Raw genomic sequence first — 10,728 nt, forward strand, 5'->3', positions numbered from 1 at the left:
ACGGATATTGTAATGACTAAAATAATAATAGTTCATAGTAAAAGGATAATAAAACAACAAAATAATATTATAAAATGTATTTCATTAGTTTTTTTTTACAATTTAATAAGTTATAGTTTATTTAAAATAATTGTGAAGAGATAGAATCGGAAAAAAACAAGATTTATACAAGAAATAGACATTAAGCGAGGTAAAACATTAGCGTGTTATTTAAACCTTCACAGTTAACTGTTTTATTTTAAAAAAATATCACATTTAGGACAATACTTCTGTTAGTTTGTTTGTTCAATTGAAGTTCATTAATTCATTAGCGTTATTTAAGTTATATTGCTTAGTGGATCAGCGGCGAAAATTGTAGTTAATCATTATATTTGTTTTAATATAATAACAACCTTTATTACCGATTACATATCAATAGTATTTTACATCCGCTTAAAATTAAATATTAAGTCTATGATAAATTATTAATACTTAGATTATATTACGTATCTCGTACTTTTTTCTTGTGTGTTATGCTCCATTCCCCAATCTCAGAGTGCTTCTTAATACGTTATTCATATTGTCGTCAGTGCCCTATTAAAATAAAAATATAAATAAATTATAATTCGTTGCGATACGTGATTACGAATTATCATACGCGCTTTATCAATAAATTCTTTAGTAAATTACTTACAAGCGATTCCAAATGCTAAATTTTTGGGGACGGTCATATCGTATACGGTTTGTGGTCACTAACACCCATAGACTTTGGTGCTGTAAGAAATATTAACCATTCCCTACATCGCCAATGCTAACCTCGAGAACTAAGATATTATGTCCCTTGAGCCTACACACGCTAACTTGATTTGGCGGGCTTGAACAACGCTCTACACCAATTATATACATTTTAAATTATGACTACACTAATAAAAAAAAAAGTTGTATTACCTCTTTTACGAAGATCACTCCCGTCGCCCACAATATAAGTAGGATTATACCCACGATGACTATTAACGAAAAGAATAAACTGATGATCTTGCAAAGAAGACTGCATACACAACTTAGACTGAAAAAGGAAAAAAAGAAATTAATTATTTTTATTACAACTAAAATAAAAAGTTAATTTAATAGCTTTCATTAAATCCATGTTAAACAAATAAAATAATAAACTAACTTATATTATTTAATTTTTTCCATGATATCGGTAGGCGGACGAGCAAATGGGCCCGACGGTAAGTGGTCACCACCGCCCATAGACAATGGCGCTGTGAGAAATATTACCATTCCTTACATCATCAATGCGCCACCAACCTTGGAACTAAGTTGTTATCTCCCTTGTGCCTATAGTGACACTGGCTCACTCACCCTTCAAACCGGAACACAACAATACTTAGCACTGCTGTTTGGTGGTAGAATATCTGATGAGTGGGTGGTACCAACCCACCCAGTGGGCGTGTACAAAGCCCTACCACCAAGATATTATCAACAGCGCCAACAGTATACACAGTTGATATTAATTCGGTTTGTAGGATTAATATTTTTCATTTACAATATTTGAGCCACACAATAACGATCGGTAAAGTTAAATAAAACTTGTAAAAGAAAATATAGAATTTTCTTTTGATCAGTTCTTATATTCAAGAAACTGATGAAAAAATTAGTGTCTTTTAGTTTGTGGGACTTTATTTACATATTAAACATAAGTCCTTCTGTTAACAAAACTGGCAATATTAGTATCATAAATTATTTATTTTTAGTCACATGTGCTTCAAGAGTCAAAAGGGCTAAATAGCCAAATCACAATTGCTTTCTAGCAACATATAAATCATAAGCTTTACTAATATTATAAATTCGAAAGTAACTCTATTTGTCTGTTGCTCATCCACGGCAAAGCCACTAAACAAAATTCGATGAAATTTGGTAAAAAGCAAGTTTGAACTCCAAGGAAGGACATAGGCTTTTTATGCCACTACCAACAAGTTGACAAATATGTATGTTTATAATTCAACTAGCGCACGACGGTAAAGTAAGCATGTGATAGTTGATACATGTTTATCAACAGCCCACATTAATGCAAAATTGTGAATCCTTCTCATGAAACGAGGAAGGCTTGGCCCAGGAGTATTAGTAAAAGCACCTGCTGTTTTTTCATCTTGATATTATTTAAATTACAATTAAATGCTCAATATTTTACATTGATTTTCAAACTAACAAGGCTTATCGCTTTTAAAGATATGTTTTTATCTTATCTTATCGTACTGATAAAGTTGAAAATGGTATAGTGACGACAAAAAGTGCGATATTCCCGACACGGAATTCAGCTACTATTAGTATAGGTATTATTATTTTTATTAAAATAATTACATTACTTTAATAATATATATATATATATCGATATGCAATATTGATATGGAATGCCACCCACGATTTCGTAGTTGTATAAATTGCACAGAATAATGTTATGACTGCGTTGAACTTATACATTGTATGTTTTTCATGCACGATTTATAAATTGTATACAATTCATGTGACATTGTTAGAAAAAAAAATACTGACGACTCAGTTATTTGCCAGCATTTCTTTGTAGAACCTACTAACAGTCGAGCGTAAGATTTATGTTATATTATAATATAATGTAAAATGAGTAGGTAGATTTGTTTATAATGTTTATTACAGTCTACTCGAATAGTATTATGAAATTTATAACGTTAAACTACGTTGTACCTTGGTGAATAAATCATGTATTTTTAGTGTTTTAACTAGGCCTGGTCTTGCGATATAGTACGTTATCTTGAGTGTTGAGCAGTGACTAACTTGTGCGTCTATAAGTTTGTTAGTCACGACTAAAACGAAGGTCCAAAACATGTGGGCAGAAAAACTGAGCCTGCAGACTAAAATATGAAAGTTGGTGGTGTCTGTACGGTGAAAGTCTATCTTTATAGAAAGCCAGTTTAGCTGTTTTTCCCTATTCTGAAATGTATTTGTATTTATTCGTCTAAGTTTGACATTCTATCAGACAATAACAGTAAAAGCAATAGAGTGCACAAATGTTTGCGTACACACTCGTGTACTTAGTATAATCTCCTGCATTTATACCTTGTTTTGAGATTGGCCGCTTTGATTGAAACTCGGGAGGATATTGAGTCGATGTTTCGGTCAAGTAATACTCATTTGCAAAGTTTGAAAGTTAGCAATGTTTTGATTCATGTGCCTCGTAAAGCACTCTCCTATTGGATTATCGTTCTATCGGGTTATCAGGGTCTAGGGATGCTCTCATAATCCAACGGAAAGAAAATTCGCAACATTACAAAATCATGTACTTATTTATGTACGTGCTTACCGCAAAAGTGTAGACCTGCTTATTCCTTATTCTGTACTGCAGTTGTTAATATGCTTAAAACCCTAACAATGTCGGAGAGAGCTCCCGCGTGTACACACTTGAGCGCTATGATAACTCATTGATTTATATCTTGTGAAATTACGAGATCTTGCAATTTTGTGGGCGTACTGAGTAATATTTTAACAATAAGGTTACATTTTCTCACCCCTCTATTCAATCACAATTATAAAGTTCGGACAAACCCACGGAAAAAGATCTAATATTTTTTCATAATGTGTCATAAGATATTACAATTGTTAATTAATAATAGATAAAGCTTTCTGAAGTGATAACATCGGACAAAGATATAAAGTGGGATTATAGTCGACGAAAATATATTAATTATTACGTGCACGTGAAATGATCACTTCAAACGTGACTCCTTGGAATGTAATATTTATTATTATAATCACGTTTTAACATAAAACGTAAATATATTATAAGAAAATAATAATTATCAACGCACGAATTAGTTTGTTGTTTTCGTTAAGTTTAATTATATTAAAAAGAAAACTAGCCGAACGTTATGATTTATTTTATTTATTATATTCAGAAAACCATATAAGACATCCACTGTCACAGTTATTATATCTAAAGGATATATGTACTTATAGCCTATTCCAATGGAAGTAGGAAAAAAGATAAATAAACCGTAGATTTATGTATGTCATATGATTTGCTTATAACTCGGCTATTTTGTGCACTACTAAGAGTTTATAATTAATACATACAACACAATTACACTTATCCACTTATGAATTTCCACTTTAATTTTACTTCCAAAATTCCGACAACAGTTTCGTCGACGTGCAAAACGCCATTTTTTCGCAAATCCACAGTGAATATCATAGATTAATCAAGCAATGATATCGCGTCAATTTCCTGTCAAATGTTGTTTATTTCGCTTTATTCCTGTTATGGTTGGAATAGAGTATATATCAAAGTATCGTATCATCGTTAGTCGTTTTTCAACATTGTACAAGTGAGATACGAAGTGACATTTAACTGGATAGCACTGCTGAACTTATTTGTAGATCCAAATTACTGACTAATATGAGTATTTTTTTATGTAGCTTAGTATATTTTTTGCAGCAATTGGTAGTGGTAGTATAATGAATACTAATAGAATAAAGTCCGTCCGCACAAAAGTCGGTTTTGTTTTTATTTAAAGTTCGAATTTCATCTCTGAGGAAGAGAAATTATTTAGTTGCGAATGAATGAATTATACACGACATTAACGGTTTTCCTGTTGGGATACCGTTATCCGATTTTAATGAAAAACTTTAGGTAACAAAAGCCTACGTGAAAAAACAACAGGAAAATTCGTTCTGTAGTTTTCGAGATTAGCGTGTACGACAGGCAGGCGAAGAAAAATAAGATTAAGTTACTTTGTTTGTACTTTGTTAATACATGTACGGATGTTTTATATGTATAGATTTGAAAGTTTGTATGTATTGATGTTTTTTACTAATTACTGTTAAAAGGTTAGACGGATTTGGATGAAATTTGGAATAGAGGCAGCTTATACCCATAACACGTAGTTATGGATATACAAATATATTACTTGTTTGCTAGTAATACAAGGTAAGCATTGCGATGGATCTTAATTATTTTTTTTGTAATGTAATATCTGATATTGCTTACCCATTGATTGTAAGTTGTGTTACATAACACATTGTTTAATATAATGTAAAAACTAATAAAAGTGACTATGTCTGACTATTTCATTGTCATTTTAATGTATACCTATAATATTTGACAATACACCAGACTATGATATATAGTGTATTGATAAATAAAGAAGACAATAACTCTATAGTGATATGATACGTTGAAGGTTACTATGCAAAATGTTGACAAGGCGTGTTTAAAAACACGTACGGAGCCAATCAGATTATTGGCTGGCACATAACAAATAAAAATTCACAAGTTCTAATATTAAAATTGCGGAAATGGGTGTTGGATGTTCGTTATACATGGTGTCATTTAATTGCAACATACCAATATATTACGGTACCCATATTTTGAATTAATTAAATTAATGAAAACGTTACGTTTTTATTTACACCTGTCAGATAAATAATGATATTGGCGAAATAATCTGTGGCCTTTTTAGAACAAATAAAAACAACAATATATATATATTACAATAAATACAAGTTCGTTTGTTTTAGGAAAAGTTTTAGAACAATAATAGAACGATTATTGCATAAAATGGAAACATAGTATTGTAATTTGAATAAGTTATTGATCTCAGTGTGTGTTCATATTAAGAGAAATTTTTCAAACTAAAATATATGTTTATTTTTATAGAAGGTAAGCAGACTGGGAAACGGACCATCTCAGGGTCACCACCTCCCATAGACATTGGCTGCTACAAATATTAACCATTATTTACATTACCAATGCTCCCCTAACCCTGGGAACTGAGATATTATGCGCTTGTACCTACAGCTTACAACAAAATACTGGCTCACTCATCGTTTAAATTGTAACATATGATTTGCCAAAGTTAAATATATCTACGGTATTATATTATCATAGAAACAAATAAAGACTTTGCGAAGTCGGTCCCTTTGCGTTATAAACCTTTTTTCGTGTTTATGAAATTATTGTCACTGTTTCTATTAAAATGATCAATGTTATTGTGAATATACATAATATAGTGGTATACATATTGTGACGAAACTGCAGGTATTCTATATTGGAAATTAATGGTATTTGTTTATAAAAAAAATCCCCAAGGAAATATCTCGATGCTCATGATTATAAATAGACCGGACAGCTCCCTTTTGTAAAATGAAAACAGATTAAATATCTATAGCGTTACTCCAAAGTAATATGAGAATATAATAAAACTAGCAACCCGTTCCGGCTTCGCATGGGTGCAATGCTGATAATAAATATACTACAGAATGTCGTACAACGTTCACAGCTTTTTTGTCATTAGACAATACAAACCGCTATGTCCATGCGTTTTAAATCAATAATATCTTCGAAAATATTCATTTAAATTAGATCCTGTAAAAAGCCATATTAAATCAATGTATTTAAGGTACTTCATTGGATAAGGATTAAAGCTGTACTGCTTAAAAGTGTTTCGAAAATAAGCCATTATTTCTCGTAAAAAGTAAAGGATAAAAATGGTTATCATAAAGTTATCCTTAAGAGATAGACATGTTACACCATCAGGGATTTTTTGAATGACCTTTTAGGGTGTACAATACTGTACATTATGATCTATCTCGTAGGGTTCAGCCAGCGTTTGCAATGTAAGCGCATAAAATGTGTTTATTTACGACATCACTTAAGAAACCTCTAAAATTATCAGTTTTACTCTACTGTATTGTGCATGTATTATACATATAAACCTTCCTCTTGAATCAAACTATCTATTAAAAAAATCGCATCAAAATCCGTTGTGTAAGTTGTGTATTTAAAGATAGAGATAGACAGCGGTAAGCGAATTTGTTTTATACAATGTAATGATGATTATATACAGGAAACTTCTAACCCCTGTTTTACCCCCTTAAGGGTGGAGTTTCGTAAAATCTTTGAAATAAAAATATCTGTAGTTTTGTGAATGACGTCACATCAAAATAATTTTGTCATTATAGAGTCATATATGACGCATACTGATAATTCAGTACCTGCTTGTTCTAGTCGTTAGCTTGTACGGATGTAGATAGTAGGTTTACGTGTTCGAAACCGGGTTCGGCCTATTAAGTTAATGGGGATTTCCATCATAAACTTCGTACTTAGTTTGTCTCCGTTGGAAAAGGGTTAATAGGACATCATTATCATGATGATATTTAGTAAGTACTTAAGACTCATTTTATACCTATACCTTACATTTACTTTATACATTAATTTTGCAAATATGGGATGCCTTTAATCTTGCATATAAAGGTTGATAATTTGATCTGTAATTAGGCTAAATTGTGTCTACTACGAAAAAAATAAGGTCTGTTTTTTTTTTTTAATTTTTAAGTTACACGTGTGCTACATTTTTAAGTACTGCTATTAAATATAACCTATTTAAATAAAAATATAGCAGATATGTACATATCTGTAGCAAAATAAAAGGTAATCGAGAAAACAAGACGAATTAAAATATCACATTTATAAAGTAAATCGATTTAGTAATTATCGTGTTTTACGATAGGTTCGTTAGCTGGAAAATAATACATAAAACAGTGAAAAATAAAAAAATATAAACGACCTTCCTAAGAGCTGGTGCAAAGCATTACCCACGGCACGTACCGAAGTAACGGTTAAACAGGTCGTCGCCTTGAGAGTGAAAGAGACGGAAGATGAATCTCGTACAATATAATATTGTAAATTTCTTAATATTATTTCGAACAACAACGAACGTCATATCTGTAATGTGTTATTTTTAGATAAACGTTTACTAAACGTTCACATCAAGCTATGACTGATCATTTGTTTTTAGTAAATTTTACTTACCACATTTTGAGTTGATTTATTTGTCACGTGCTCTCACTAGTGCCTTTCACGAGTTACTAAATATCAGGCGAGTATTGAAAATATAAATAATGTTTACGTTGATAAGAATAAATTAGATATTCCCAAAACTGTATCTACAAGCAAAATAATGTAAGTCAGGAAATGTTTTGTTTTTACTCACGCGTAACACAATTTACGCGTAAGTTATTTGAGGTTATATTCAAATATTATGTTAAATGCTGTAAGCCAAGGAGTATTACTAATCAATTTATTTTCTTACTACCCAAAGATATATTTTAATATGATGAAAGTGTGTGGTTTTAGTAATTGCGTTTATTAATGGAAAAATATCTAATTGCTTACTGCCAGTCCAAATTTGACTCAATTAAATATATTGTCTCTGCTAAAAGTGATAACTCCTCGCTAACTATTGAGCTATTGGGGCTATTAATGCTTTTGTTCATATTATTTGATTTTACAAATGGGTTCATTTAAATTTCCTACTGTTGGTAAACTAGTGTTTACAGTATAATAAATATTTTAATTTTCCTTCAATGTGACTCATTACCAGTTGTCACCCGTGGCCTCGCTCGTGTATTAGTCGACAAGTTTACTTTATGCCAAAAATTTCATGAAATTCGATTCAATGGTTTAGCTGTCAAAGAGCAACAGACAGACAGAGTTAATTTTCTAATTAAAATGTTCCTCTAGATAAAGGGCTTGCTTATGTGACTATCTAAAACAGATGAGAGATACACGAATAATGTTTATATTATTAATTTTAAGGTTTTTGGTGAATTGCGTAATTTAAAATATTCTAACTTGTGAAGTTTATATTCTGTCCAGACTTCTATTCTTCTTTTTAATTTATTTGGTATACAATAAATTAAATTAATATTCATAATTTTGTAATTATAAATAATTGCTTGATGTGCCATTAATAAATAATGTTATGATGTGTCATTGTTAATTTTATTTATAAGAAATGGTTTAATTTGGGTGTGCACTTTATAGAATTTACCGATTTCGTACGAGTGTTCGAAAAAACGATTTTGAGTCATATCTCGTAAATCCGTATCGCGATATCATCATTGGCATAAAAAGGTATGTGAATGTTTTAAAAATCAAAGGTGTGATATGATAAGATAAAAATTTTCAGAATCGTTCCCAAATATATTATGTGTTATTAAAATATAGCGTTAGTTTCAGGGGATCAATTCCACTGACAAATTTCTTATTTATCGCGATTAAAATGGTAAGTAGCCGTTGCCGTTTAGCCGTTTACATATTCTTTTATTTAATTATTTACTTAAAATTTGTGTTCTGTAATTTAATTATCCAGTATTGACATAAAAGTTAAGGATTACGTTTAATTTTGAAATTACGGTTTATAGTAACATCACATCGGTTTGGTTACGATCGTGGTTAGATTTGCAGCCTATCGGAAATTGTTATGAATTAGTAGAATTGCTCCGCGTAATATTACGTTGGGTTATTCGATAATAAATACAGGTGATAAAAGCATGGGCTTAGTATTCGTTATATATATGTAACATATCAATTTTATTATTGCTACTTAACAAATGTACTGAAATTATTAAGTAATAACAATATTTGTATCAAGAGTAATTTCTAACAGGTTGTTCTCAAGCTATCATTGGTGATAGCTTGTCATATACTTAATAGTCTAGTAAAATTAAGATTATAAAATATTAATATAAGAACTTATTTAAATGAAGTTTTTTTTATTTATATCAGTAATATAAATAAAAAAACTTCATTTAAATAAGTTCTTATAGAAACTTTTTAATTTTAATTTTAAGACTATACAGTTATAGTCTTAGTTATATGCTTTTACAAACATGAACGTTTTATACGTACGTATTTCGTATTATGACGTCTGGATGGCCTGGAGGCGATTGTTTCTTTCCCAAAGAATTTTACCATCCTAGACATAATCTATATTATTATTATTAATATTATGAATGTGAAAGTAACTCTGTCTGTCTATAGCCCTTTCACTACCAAACCAATGAACCGAATTTGAGAAATTTGGTATGAAGCAAACTTGAACTCCAAGGAGGAACATAGGCCACATTTTTTGCTAACACATGACATTCAACCCCCTAAAACTAAGTTTAAATTTCGGAGTTGAGTAATTTTAAAGGTTTTCTGTCATAAAGTACATACACATACATTGTCCAACAAAAGAATTATTAATCCTGTATAGTGGGGTACAATTTGTAATTAGCTTATGATTGTTCCTAGTATTAATAGTGTCTAACGTCATTACTTATGCTAAAGACTTTTATATATTTAAAAAAAATACATAGCATTAACAATTTTATATTGAAAAGCGAAAATCAATATTTTAATTTCAAAGCAGTACCAAGAAATAAATTAAAATATAATGTACGTAGATTGTACGTAGATTATACTTAATCGAACCGGAATAAAATCAACAAACATTTAACGGCACTATTCTCTATCATCATTATAATCTAATACCTCAATACAATATTTTATTGTTGATAAAAATGAGTATTTATAACTCTACCTACTACTCTAATGTACTTACATTCAGTAAGGAAATAAGGATTTAGATATTGCAAATAATCGAATAAGTTTTTTGTTTTTTTCTATTGTAAACAAAACAAACGTAGTATATCTTTTGTAATTTAAATTTAGTATTTTATAGTTTGTATAAATTTAACTTAGAATAAACTTTAAGTTAGACTTTAACTTAGAGCACGGGAGAAGGAACGTATCGACGGAGGGGGTCAGCGGAGGTATTCTCCTCACTCTTCCGTTCTGCGGACTCCTTCTGCGACATGACAATTTCGCAGAAAGAGACTATCTTCATCCAACCCCACCGAGTGTGATTAACGGTCGCAAGAAATATT

General features: G+C 30.5%; 1 long non-coding RNA gene across 1 annotated transcript; it reads right to left on the reverse strand.

Moving 5' to 3' along the window:
- Positions 1 to 101: 101 nt before the first annotated feature.
- LOC125067380 lies at positions 102 to 8,058 on the reverse strand. The gene is made up of 3 exons (XR_007119725.1): positions 7,826 to 8,058; positions 928 to 1,045; positions 102 to 573 (listed from the first exon to the last, which is right to left on the reverse strand). It is a non-coding gene; the product is annotated as an uncharacterized LOC125067380 (long non-coding RNA).
- Positions 8,059 to 10,728: the final 2,670 nt, after the last annotated feature.

This window comes from Vanessa atalanta, chromosome 11 (genome assembly GCF_905147765.1).
Source record: "Vanessa atalanta chromosome 11, ilVanAtal1.2, whole genome shotgun sequence".
NCBI lineage: Eukaryota > Metazoa > Arthropoda > Insecta > Lepidoptera > Nymphalidae > Vanessa > Vanessa atalanta.